Source organism: Anas acuta, chromosome 1 (genome assembly GCF_963932015.1).
Source record: "Anas acuta chromosome 1, bAnaAcu1.1, whole genome shotgun sequence".
NCBI classification, from domain to species: domain Eukaryota; kingdom Metazoa; phylum Chordata; class Aves; order Anseriformes; family Anatidae; genus Anas; species Anas acuta.
The window spans coordinates 9,506,119-9,520,371 of record NC_088979.1 but is presented as its reverse complement, the minus strand read 5'-3'; positions in this window follow the sequence as shown (position 1 = coordinate 9,520,371).

Sequence of the window (14,253 nt, the reverse complement as noted above, 5' to 3'; positions counted from 1 at the left end):
ACAACCCATGATGAGGCAGCTGTACGAGCCATCTGAAACACTCTTAAAAACATTGTACAGAACTACAGAAGTATTATTCATGCAGCATTCTGGGCTTTCATTGTTCAATTACTCCTGCTTTTATTTATATATAATTCTAACTTAAAAGGAAAATAATAATAATAATAATATACTGAGCATTGTGCTCCCATATGATACATGATAGCTTTTTTCTTGACCTATTTTATTGACTTTATGGACCATTTCTGTTCCATCTGAACTATTGTAGTAACATACTGGGTGTTGGGAAAGGAAGGGAAGGGAAGGGAAGGGAAGGGAAGGGAAGGGAAGGGAAGGGAAGGGAAGGGAAGGGAAGGGAAGGGAAGGGAAGGGAAGGGAAGGGAAGGGAAGGGAAGGGAAGGGAAGGGAAGGGAAGGGAAGGGAAGGGAAGGGAAGGGAAGGGAAGGGAAGGGAAGGGAAGGGAAGGGAAGGGAAGGGAAGGGAAGGGAAGGGAAGGGAAGGGAAGGGAAGGGAAGGGAAGGGAAGGGAAGGGAAGGGAAGGGAAGGGAAGGGAAGGGAAGGGAAGGGAAGGGAAGGGAAGGGAAGGGAATTAGGGAGTGTGAAAGAAGGAGAAAGAGAACAGGAAGGCAGGAAGGCAGGAAGGCAGGAAGGCAGGAAGGGAGGGAAATGGACAGCTACTCTGTGGCTAGAGGAATCAACACATCAGATTGCATTGAGGAAAGGAGCTGAGTGATCTGTAGATCAAAGCACAAGTCAAGAGGTGGTTTCTTCAGTCAGTTCTCCTCTATGGCATGGAGTTCTCCTCTAGGCGTGTTTACATCTAAAGTTCTTTTTTTCTGATAAGTCTCTGGCTTATTTCTGTTATTTTAACAGTTTTTTCTCAGTAGCTTCATTCTGAATACTTCAACATGCTTCACCTCATTTTACCTGGAGTAATATACCTGACCCCACTACCTCAATTTAAAGCACATTTAGAATTATCTCACAAGTCATTTCTATTTTTTCTAGTGTTATGATCTTTTCAGACTTCATATGCCAATCAGCCTTAGGCTAAAATTGTATTTCGATGGAAGATCTTCTGAAAAAAAAAATCTATACAAAAAAGCTAGTAGTTTTGGTAGTTCAGAACATAGGCGTATTCTCCATGAGTAGGAAATCTCAATAATACAGAAAGATGCTATAGAATTTGCTATAGGATTAAAAAATGCCATATAATTTTAAAGCTAGATGGTAAGAAGATTATTTGCCGGGGAGTCTTCGCTCTATTACACTTCATGTCCCTGTCTCTTTCACACTGATAAACCCTGATTGATTCAAAATGGTCATATCAGAGGTTATTTGCCTCAGCAAACTACCTATAAAACGTGATATGGTTCCAACATCAGGCTCTATTTTCAACCATAAACATGTACAGATGTTTGTAAATTTGGTCTTGCCATCTTGAACACACAGACTTCAAAATTCCATAGTGTACACTACAGGAGCAGCTAGTTGAACCATGCCAAATGAAAATCTATTCAATTTTCTTTCATGAAGTTGTACAAACCTAACATAATAATGATTATTGAAGGAGGCTCAGTACATGCTGACTTACCCCTGTGGGCTATTAATAGTTTCCCATACATCATCATGTAGATCTATAGCCTTTCTCTTTATCATCGAATAAATTGGGTTGGAAGAGACCTCAGGAGGTCTCTAGTCCAACCTTCTGCCCAAAGCTGGATCAGTTCAGAGGTTGCACCAAGCTGTGCAGGGCTTTATGTTTGCAGGAAACCTGCAAACACAGAGGCTGCATAACAACTCTGGGCAACATGTGAACTCATTTCCACTTATGCCCACTGCCTCACATCCTCTCACCTTAACTATGGCTTTTATGTTGGCTGGCATGCTGTCAAAGCTATGTCTTAATCCTTAAACTAGATTTATATTGCCTATTTGGTGTACCTTAATGTCTGTAAAAAGTCCTGGTGATGCTAACAAGATTACACCCAAGTGCAAAAGCATCTGTACCAGTCCTGTTGCAGGACTGCAGATTTCCAGAGCCTTCTCTTAAAAAAAAATTTTTTTTAAAAAAAAGGAGGACAAACCTACCAAGTTAAAAAGAAATCAAAAACAAACAAACAAACAAACAAAAAGCAATTAGACTATTTCAACTTTTTAAAACAAACATTTTCTGTAGGTTTCACTGAAATGAAAAACAAAACAAAACAAACAAAACCAACAGTAGCTTTATAATTTAACAAAGTTGGGTATGTAAAAGAAACTGGAACAGCAGGCGTCCAAGCTGAATCTTGAGGGGCTTTATATGATGGAGTAATTATCCACCTAAACTTATATGAAATGTTATATTACCTCAGCAAAATGCCATATCAGTTTGCTAGCTTAGCCCACATTTTTAAAGACAGAGATAGGCAAATAAATGAAAGCAAGATTGGAGACTGTGACATAAAAATAGAGAAAACAGGAGTCTAATATATACTGTCAGATAAAAGGAGCCTGAAGGGAGATGATAAAAACAGTTTAAATACCCTGAAGGAAGCAATATCAAGGAATGAAGAGAATTATTCACACTGTGTAGGAGAGCTAAGCTAACTTCTGTTTACCAGGGCCTGAAAGTTTAAAGCAAGAAAATATATGGACAAGACAATATGAACGTTTTAGGAAAACAATTATGCATGACTGGGACTCCAGCAGGGAGAATGCCACATTTCTCAAGACCTTTTCTCACCTGCTGGTCCCTTGAGTATAGCCAGAGGGGCCCTGGCCTTTCAGGTGTCCCCTCTCTCAGAGGCAGGGTCCACCTGCTACCATCCCTTGCCACCCACCTCAATCACCTTGGCTGGCTGAAGCTCAGTTATACACAGTGTTGTTCTCTCACTGGCAATGGAAGCATTAATCAGAGCTCACCCTGGTCTGACCTATGATAGAACCACTCAGGAGAGCCCACCTGTTTCAGAGACGACTGTTTTAAAAGCATGAACACTGTCGTGCATCTCCATGTGAAGGCTCTGGCCCATAATCTTCCTGCAGACCCCCACAAGTGGATCAGAAGACCAAAAGGCCTGGCACTGAGGGCATAATGCCCACATCACCAGTATTTCAGGAGGCCTCCTTCAGGCTGTTTCTAGTCTAGCCCCATCTCGCGCATGCTCACTACCAACTAAAACGTGTTAGGTGTGCTACCAGTGTACCTCTTCCAGTCTGGTTTCATCTGAGATGGTTCTGATTTGGGTGCTCTGACACTATTCTGTGATGCAAACCAAAGCATGGGGATGGTTGGGAGATTAATTTCAAAAGTGCACTCTCAATCCAAATTAAAATGCTAATGGAGATGCATCCAACTGTCAGAACTGCCATTCTATTCCAGACAATTGTCTCTTTACTGGCCTCTAGCTAGGTCAGAAAAATCTGGCTTCCTTCCCAGCATGAAGATGCTTTGTTTCTGCATTTTTACATTTGTATTACTCACCCTTGCACTTCCCATTTCTGAAGGGAGAACCATTTAGATCCATGATTTGCAAACTTTCTTACCTTGTAGAACCTCCCTTTCTGTTTTTCATTGGAAGTGGTCGTCCCTGTGTATCACATTAAAACTATACACTCGCCTCTCTCCAAGCCTCTACAAAGACATACAAAGATCCTCAGAGACGGAGGCTTCATTCCTGCTCATTCCTTTAGTTAAACCACAGGAAAAGAATGGAGTCAATAATCAGCCTATGACAGCAACCCAGTACATTCTGACTTCAGGAGAGGTAACCATGCCTCTTCCAATGCTCTATTATTCCATTCCACTGCATCTCTCCCATACGGTTCAAGATTAAATCAGAGTAATCATACAAGGGAAGGAAAATTCCATGCATGTTACAATTAGATGAGAAAAAAAAAAAAAAAAACAAACGTCCTTTTCAAAGCTCATTGTCTCAGCTCAGAAGACAACTTTGATTATAAAGACATTTTCTTAGTTATGCTGACTCCATCTCGGCCAGAATCTGTTGCAATAATATGGAAGATGACAGCAGAACCAAACAACAAAAGAAAATCAAGGCAGGCATTGTCTTTATTATTCCTTTACACTGCAATATCTTCTGCAGGATAAATCAAGTGGATTTTACAAGCAGTGTGTCACAGCATAGATTCATTTTTCATAGCTTTCATAGATATTTTTTCTGCATTAAGCAAATAACTGCCAAATAAAGGCTAAACTGTGCTTTTGGAGTCGAGCCATCCCTTGAGCAGTTTTGCATGAATCACATTGTGTTTATTGGTAGCCTCGGACAAACAAGCAGTAGCCCTGACAAACAACAACAGACATAATAAAATAGTTATGCCTCATTGCTTCTGGAAAAGAGGACATAGGTAACATAACCATATCCCTGCTCAATCTGCTGTTACACAGATGTTTCTGTCACCTCTAGACAGGATAGGCATCCTTTCCCAAATTATTTCCTAAGGAAGGAGCACCTGACCAACAGCAAGTAAATTAGGTATGATAGAGGTTACCTGGATCTAATTTCTTACCTTGACAAAGAATTCCTATCAGATTCAGACAAGTGGTGTGTGGGTTTTTGTTTGTTTGTTTGTTTGTTTTGTTTGTTTGTTTGTTGTTTTAATTATTATTATTATTTTCAATCTCTGTTCCCATGCATCATGCATGGAAATCTTACTTACTACCAAAAGTATTAGGAAAACGTACATTGTATATTCCAAGAGACCATGGCAAGAAGAGTCAGTTCAAAATCTTTCCCATGTGGGAACAATCTAATTGTTTTGAGAGATGCTATACACAATAACACTGTTATAATAAAAAATACTGATTCATTATTGTAATTATCTTCCCAGGAATACATGGAAAAAATTATACCCAAGTAATATTTCATAATATTTTTCTTTAGAGCCTGAGAAATTGCTGGGATGTTAAAATACAAGTGTCAGCATTCCTTTCCCAAATCAAGTCAGAATACACTGAATTTAGTGCAGCAGCACCACCTGTCGGCAAATTTCTTAAAAAGTTATCTAAAAGCCAATAGCAAATTATCACAGCAGACCATGAAATAAAACGCTATGATGCAACCTACCAAGCGTGTCCTCAAGTGTATCCGTCTTACTGCCAAGACTCACATGTGCAATCAGGACCCATATCAAGGGGCGGTCATATGGACAGTGCCACAGAACTATTCTTCCACACCAACCATTCATTTATAGTAAACCACATTTTCTTGAACCCAAATTTCATATTTTTTTAAGCACAGTAATTTTCCAGCAACAAAAATTGCCTAACTTGCACAGAAGCTCTGGATTAAAATAAGAGTGGTTCTTCAAAGTGAGTCTAGAGAGAAAAGAGTGTTCCTGGAAGAGTCAAAGCCATCATAAGTGGCAAACAGTTTATCAAGCTGTCAGCAGTGTCAGTTCTGGCTGTGAAATACGAAAGAGCAGCAAATGTAAGGTTAACGAGTGATTATTACTTCAGGAAGGGTGGCATTCACATAACTGTGAAAGCAGGGAAATCTCACAGCTCCTACTGATGAGATCGTTTTTCCAATGTGGAATAGTAATTGAAATTACTAGGAGATTGTAAGGAAAATACACACCTCATCACCTTAATCTCAGAAACAGGCTGTAGTGTGTAGATAAATATTTTGATCACTGCAATAGTTTTATATAGGGATGTTTAGCAGTGACTGTGGCACACCGTAATAAAGGCAAATGACACGGAAAGGAAACTGCCATCAACTGCAGAGATCTGAGCAACAATCTGGGAAAAAAACAGACAACCCCCAAATTAAGAAAATATATTGTCAATCTAATCCCACATAATGTCATCATCTTTTACATTGAATGTGTCAGCTATTCTAGACCAGGAATCCAGGTCATGTAGGCACTGCTGTGCTCAGACTACCTAGTATGCAGTTCATATGTGCATAGGTGCCACTGTAAATCCTTCAGGGCACTGTTCTCATTTAGAGCTCAACCTATGGTGCCAAAATAATCCTAAAGCAGTCGTGGCCATCATATCACTTTTTTTTTTTTTTTTACAGCTGGGCATTCACCCAGAAGAGCTGCTCCGCAGTCTCTGTGGTCTAAGGACAGTGTGAGATGCACTTAGGCCTACCAGGGTCTGTCCTCCAACCACAAGAATCTGAAGACAAGGACCTCTGGCTTCTCTTACACACACAAAAAAATATTGATCATAGTGTCATAGAATAATTCAGGTCAAGCCCAACCATCAACCTGACCTAAAGAATCCCAGCACTAAGCCATGCCCCTTAGAGCCATGGCCACACACCTATTAAATATCTCCAAGGACATGGATTCCAGCACAGAATCACAGAATTTCTAGGTTGGAAGAGACCTCAAGATCATCAAGTCCAACCTCTGACCTAACACTAACAAGTCCTCCACTAAACCATATCCCTAAGCTCTATATCTGGGCAGCCTGTTCCAATGCCTAACAACCCTTTCGGTAAAGAAGTTCTTCGTAAAGCACCTCCCTGGGCAGCCTATGTCAATGCTTGATCACCCTCTCTTGTGAAGGAATTCTCCCTAACAGCCAGTCTAAACCTCCCCTGGTACAACTTGAGACCTTTTAGTCACATCCTATCACTTGGCACCTGAGGAAAGTGACTGACACCCTCCTCGCTGCAGCCTCCTTTCAGGTAGCTGTAGAGAGTGATGAGGTCTCCCCTGAGCCTCCTCTTCTCCAGACTAAACAGCCCCAGTTTCCTCAGCCACTCCTCATAACTTGTTTCCAGTCCCTTCACCAGCTTCGTTGAATTTCCCTGCATGTGCTTGATCAACTCCACATCCTTCTTGTGGTGAGGGGCCCAAAACTGAACACAGGTCTTGAGATGCCGCCTCACCAGTGCTGTGTACAAGGGGACAATCACCTCCCTGGTCCTGCTGGCCACACAATTTCTGATGCAGGCCAGAATACTATTGGCCTTCTTGGCCACCTGGGCACACCACTTGCTCCTGTTCAGCCAGCTGTTGACCAGCACCCACAGGTCCTTTTCTGCCAGGCAGCTTTCCAGCCTCTCTTCCCACAGCCCATACCACTGCACACGGTTGTGGTGCCCCAGGTGCAGCACCCAGCACTAACCCTTGTTGGTTGTCACACAGCTGGACTCGTCCCATCGGTCCATCTATCCAGATCCCTCCGCAGAGCCTTCCTATCCTCAAGTAGATCAACACTCCCACCCAACTTGGTGTTGTCCACAAGCGATACTTTTCATACTTTCTTCTAGACTTTTAGTAATCGACTGCCTGCTCATACACTTTATGCAATAACTCATTACTTTTATTATGGATTTAGGCATAAGCAGCTAATCACAGGACTATTCGCATCATGCTTTGGAGAACTGTGAGTCCAGCCAGACAGCCTGAATTACAAGTACCCTGGTTTTGCCAGTCCTCCTTCTAATTACTCATGCTTGACAATACGATCAGTGTCAGCAGTTTCAGAGCTCAGTTTCTCATACTTGTTACATATGATCAATTGCACAGCTTTCCTCCTCCTTTTTAAAATTTCTCACTGACTGACACATCCATTTATTTACAGTTAAATAGACGCAGGCTACAGATTTCCCTTCCATCAGTGCTACAGCATAAAGGGAAATAGGAGCAGTGTGGAGGACAAGTAGCAGTTGGGCCTCCCCAAGCCTCGCTTGGTCTCTCACTGTCAACAAAGGAGCAGAATTTCAAAGGGTTTGGCATAGGCTTTGTCTTCCTGAGCAAGTATCAAAACCAGATTGGAGAAATCAGAACAAAAGTGCCACTCCCTCCACAGACTATAAGGATAGTTTAATGGCTGGTTTACACTAGATGCCTAACCTTTTCATAGCTAAAGTTAGGCACAGTGAATTTTACCTTTTATATTTTTTTTCTACTACTGTCTTTTCCACATTTTACTACAGTAGGATTTTCACTTCATTTCTACACTCTTTCCCACTCTACAGAAGGTTGGTACATTCTAGCCTCTTTGCAAGAACAGCAGTGCTCCCTGCACTCCAGATGGAAGCATTAGCTGCAAATAACTGCACTGACATTTTCTTCTCTGCCCCCTTACTCTCTTGCTCCAACCACATTAATAAGTCAGTAAGAGCAGGAAATAGAGACCAAGATGTTTCAGATGACTAATAGAGTTCAGATACCCCAATTAATTTGGTGTGCAACACAAGGCATCTTAAAAGAACCTCAGTTTTCCAGCAAATAGTCATTCAGCACTGTATGAAGATAAAATAACATTCAGTAATCTCAAAGGAAATGCCAAGTATCAATTTAAAGCAAATGGGAACATCCTTGGGTTTCATTAGAACGTTGCAAAGGCTTGGAGAAAAAGGAATTATATATTATTTCTAAAACCCTTGCTTGCACCTATCTAGCAATTCTGCTTTTGTACCATGTGCATTTCAAAGAAAGTGCACTGCCGTATTATGCTGAAGATATTTGCAAAGCATTTTTGAATAAGGTGGTCTCTTTTATTCTGTATTTTAAAGAAACAGAAGGATAATGTATTGCATGTATCAGTATGGAGAAAAAAAAAAAAAAAAAAAAAAAAAAACAGAGTGCTCTACTTAACAGCGTTTTTTCCTTTACATCATCCTTTACCAATTCTCTTTGATTTTATATCATAGTTTTGCTTCCCCAAAATTAACATTTTTTCTCCAACTTTTGAAGTGAAACAGTTACAGAGAACAGGAAAGTGTTATGACAATGATCTTGAAACAAGATTATACTATTTTTTATTATTATTCAAATGTTTGTGTTTTCATTTGTTTTGGGTTATGCCTATACCAGCTTCTGCCTCAACAGAAAAATACAGGGCTGTTGGAAAAAACTACCCTGAGGTTTTTCATATGCCCAGGTGTTCCCATGTATTCTACACTCAATTTTACCTCTGACAACTTTGGAACACCTAAGTTTTTGCCTAAAGCACTCCTTACCTGTGAATATGCTTTCTTTGCATGTGCAAAACAGATGCCTGAACTTCATGATTATCTACGTATCTTTGCATGCTTGCCACACTCTATACACATACAGGTTCTTTTTAACAATGCTTTGTAGACCTGTATCAATATCTCTATCTATACCTACCCATTATTTTTATCTCCTGCAATCATTTGCTGCATTCTAAATCAGCTCATCCACTTTCTTCATCTCTATAATTGCTGAAGCTCCAATACCACTTCTACACATACTGCCCTACACATACTGCCACAATTTTGTATTTATAACATGAAGAACAGAAAATGGGGAGAGCAGCACGTTGAAATACCACTCTGTTGTTGTAATCTTTGGTGAGTGTTTTTCTCTGTCAGAAACTTCAGCAGGAGGAGACTATGAAAGCTGCAGGCACTGTAAAAAGCTGCCAATTCTAAAAAGGCCGCTAGCTGCAAAATGTTAACAGCAGTAGGGCTTGCTCTGGGGCTCTTTCTTTTTCTTTGCTTTCTTCTGTAAGTTCTGGCAGCTCCGGACTGCCTCCCTTATTAGCCAGGCAGTGAGACTGATGCTCTCATGAGCTGATATTTCAGTTTACTGATAAATAGCCAGAACACAAACACTATTTTTCTAGCTTATTTCATCACTTTGAGTCTTCCTAATGTGACATTAAAACTCCACTTACTCCATTTCCAAACTGCCCACTAAGTTAAAAAAAAAACACAGAGTTACCATAGAAACCATTTCTAAGATACAGAACAATTTCTTAAAGTCTGCACAGGAGTACTGAGCATCATAAGAAGAGCGATACAATGCTTCAGAAGGAAGTGAAGGACAGGCTGTGCTCCTGAGACTGAATTTCTTGCTTGTTTCTCTCGGCGATGAAGAGTGTCTCTGCTGAAATATGAACGGCTATTTATTTGCACAGTGAACTGACCTAGCAGGGGGTTATTATCAGTATCACAAGCCCATCACAAAATAATAAAACTAATAAAAGTTATCCCTCCACATCTTCAAAGTGTAACACTTGTTAAGCATGCTAACAGTATGAACATAGTGCTGCATCAGCCCAAGCCAATGGAGAATGCTCTCCACATTTGTGCTCGCGTCTGTGGAAGAGTGACAGGATTCCTCTGGATGGAAATAACGTGCTATCTGGTCTTCTCATGGTACTGACATCTTCCAGTCTTGCGATACTATGAGCAAAACATATCCCTTGTCATTTCAGCCTATAAATGACTCCCTTTGGCATTAAAAAGTCTGTAAAAACCATAATTACAATTGCAAAAAAACACAGACAAAAACCAAGTAACAGATCCCACATGCATTCCTAACGCGTGACATCTCAGGCGTAAGTGCAGACACTTTTCTATTCAACGACGCTGCCAAATGAAAAAAATGTCAATGCTATTTGTTCCTGCCACTAGAAAAAATATGTTTTCTGAACTGCATTTCAAAATCACTTTGTATTGAGAATGCCTGCTGGAACACAATTCTGAGCTGTTACAGAATTCTGCTACCACCTTCTGGCTAACAGAAATACTTATCACTTATTTAACCAGTACACACTGAGTTCATAATGTGTTTACTGTTTCTTCAGTCTGCATTCTTCACAACAGTGCCCCATTTTCTCTAACACTGAAATAGGAAATACACCAAAAAATGTTACACCTTTAGCCAGCCTTCCTGGGAAGAAGAAGAAAACATTTCAAGGAAGCCTAAATATTTGAAAATGTTTTAGGTACTTGAAAACTATTTTAATAGAGAAGATTTGATTAAATATAGAAAAATTGATCATAATTTAAACATCTTGACATAAAATTGCTATTTTCCATGTCTTGTCCCTCTCAAAAAAAATATTGTGGTTCAACCTGGTTTATTTCATTAAGTTAGCAACGAACAGAGACCCAGGGTTTGCATTGCTACAACAATAATTCATAAACTGTGGTCCTGTAAAGTCTTTTGTACACTTCTCCCATTGCAAATGTGATTTAGACCCACTAATTTCACAGTATCACGAAGATGATAGGTATGTTGGCTTTTATTTTAATATAATTGCTTGCAGAACTTGAAAGAAAAAAAAAAAAGCATAAAATCCAGGTCACAGGCTTGTTTAGGTGTGCTATGACCTTTGTTACAACAATTTGTTTTTAGAACTTCTGGAGCTACATAAGTGCTACAAAATCAGCACTTTGTTCTTTTCCTCTTTTTAAGTACTTTATTCAAAGCTGGTTTACTGACAAAGTGGAAGTGAAAACATGACCAAAGAGCCCAGGAGTAAAGGTCATTATTTTCCATAATTTCAACCATATCTCTTCATCTAATATAATTCCTTACTGTTGATGAAACTGGTGGACTGAACTCCTCACCACCCACAAAAACGTTAGTTGTGTATGTATTAGCTTCCTCTAGTATAAAAGAAGGAAAAAGGACAAATCCTTCCTGCAGGAAGGATGAAAAAGATCATTATAACATATACACCACTACAAGTTTTTACAAAGTACTTCTCTACAGAACGCTGTACAGATTGCATCAAAGAGGTCTCATTCTGTAGCTAGGTCAAAAGCAAAGGAAAAAAACATAAATGAGGAAACGAGGAGGCATCACTGTATTCTTTGGACTTAAACCATACTCTATTAAACTCAGTAAAGAAAATTCCAGTCTCCTGAAAGACCTCTGAAAACTGATTAAAAAATTATAATGTTTTTTAGATTTCAAAGACCCCTAGAGAATCCAGCTGTAAGTGATTATGCCTCTCTCAAAATGAAATGCAGGCACCTAGGTTACTTAGATGACACCTTTGAAAATTCTACCTTAAATGAATTCTTAAAATCAAACTGTATGCCAGCAAAGCCAGATATCAAAGGCAGGTGGCAAGCCTTAATGAAGCATCTACTCAAATTCAGGCCATGTTTTAGCAGCAAGCATTCAGGTGGATTATTAGAAGTGGGTGCTCTTTAATCTCTCTTACCTCCTGGGAAAAACTGGCATTTAAAAAACATTAGCAACAGCCATCACAGAAGGGGGAGAAGTGTTCTCTCTGAAAAAGCCAGTTGTTCTGTTTCTCCATGAGATGTGACATTTTCAAATGTTCTGCCTGTCATATCTGAGTACATTCAGTTGAACTGGACAGCGTCAGGCTTTTGACTGTTAACTTTTCAGGGATTTACATCTGTATTTGAAAACTCTGCTAAATTTCCTGAAGAAAGGATTTTTTAATTGTTCACAGTCTAATATATTTCTGGAAATGAAACAGAGCTCCCTGCCCTGACTCTCAATGAGTCCCCAGAGTCCAAGGAAGTTGAGGATGCCCAAAATACATTTTGCCACTGACAACAAGCCCAAACATTCGGGTTTCACCCACCTAGCAGCCCTGACATGGAGCAAGAGCCTTGACAATCATTCCCACTCTTCTGTCAGGTTTATTCAAAGCTTGTTTACTCTGGGGCTTTGGGAAATCCTCGGATTAGCAATTCTGCACGAACAGTGTCTTGGCTTGTAGACAGAGGACCCCAGGCTCTTCAACAAACTGGCCAAAAAATCAGAAGTTTCTGCATTTTAAGACATAAAATGAAACACTCTGTTTCTTTACAGATGCACTTTTACAGTCAAACTCTGTTTCAAATGCTTGAAAACTTTTGTATGGTTCCATTAAGCATGGGTGTGATGGGATGACATAAATGTTAAGAATAACACAGTGCATGATACTATATAGTAGGTCGTGGAAAGGATGAGAAAGCCTCACATGACAGCAGTCATCTCCGAGGGTAATAAGAAAGTATTTTTCATCACAGGATGACACAGGATGGGCATATATGACACAGAGGACAGGACGGGCGCAGATAACACAGATCACAGGATGGGCAGCAGCTCTTCACTCTAAGAGGCAATGCACATTCCCCATTGTACTAGTTCAATGTGTCTAACTTTCATTTCACAAGAACATAGAAAAAGAAGATATTGTCACAATGGATGTGTTGCTGAGACACTTCAGTCTCCCAAATTAAAAAGGGTTTTCTCTGAGAAAAGACTGAACTCCTTCCCCACAAGACAGACTCATTTCATTGCCTGATCATCTAGTTTGACCCCCAGAATAACAAGACAGGAATTTCCTGGAGCAAATCCTGCTTCGGAAATATAATCTATGCTTGAAAGACATTCTATCTTATGCACACAGACACTGTATACATAAAATCAATATACGCCGCACAAAGCCAAGCATCATTCTAAAACTTCAAGTAATGGAAAAATAATAATCCTTGGAAACCCATTCCAAAGATTAATCATCACTATTCTTAGGAACATGTATCTCATTTCTGGATTGTAGTTGTGTAGCTTCTTTCCAGACACTGATTTTTCATAGTTCTTTCTGATAGTCTTAGCAACTCTGTTTCAAAAACCACAATTTTCCATGGAATTATACAGACAATGATCAAATCTGACCCTTCTCTAGAATTCCCCCACTATGAGAACAATTCTCACATTTTATCATCTATGATCAGCAAAAGAAGTTTGTGGTCTTACTGTCAGTGTGGACTGGCACTGACAGATTAAAGCCCATCCACTTTAGAAGCCTATCCAAATGAATACATACAACTCCAGCGTGGCAGTACTTTCTCATGTGTCTATCTGTTCACTGCAGAACACTGCTTCCAACTTTTTTAGTGTAGAATTTCTGAGGCGAGAAACATAAATCATGTGTATAAGTGAAAAAAAAAAAAAATGTTATATGAACACTTAAATCTTTCACTGCTTCTCTGGTAAGGCATTTCAGAAAAACAAAAGATTCAGTTCTTAAAGACATCATAAAAGTTCATCAGTTCATCTGATACTCTGGAAGACTTTGCAAATGAAAAAAAGGATAAAACTCATCAAAAATCATATATGCACTTTTAATGTTTTAGAACCCAAAATCAGGAACCAACCATTGGATTTTTCAGATTTTTTATCAGATTTCCAAAAAACAGAGATTTACACACAAGAAGTATTCTACATTCATAAACAAAACTTAAAAGCCTATTGTTATCTACACAAGATAACTATCCAAATATTATTTGAATAATTTACTCCACAAGTGTTCACAAGTGGGTTGAAAAATTTCTTATGCTTTCTTCTAAGCACAGAAACTGCCTTTTTGAAGTTCTACTCAATTCTGTTGGATGATATTGCGTGATGTGAATCCATAGTGCCTTGTACAGAAAGAATATATGCAACTTCAAAAGACCCACTCAATCACAGAACACTATTTGCTTGTATGCTGTTCTGGGAAATAAACAAACAAACAAAAAAAAAACTCATTCTGTTTAACAACATGTACAG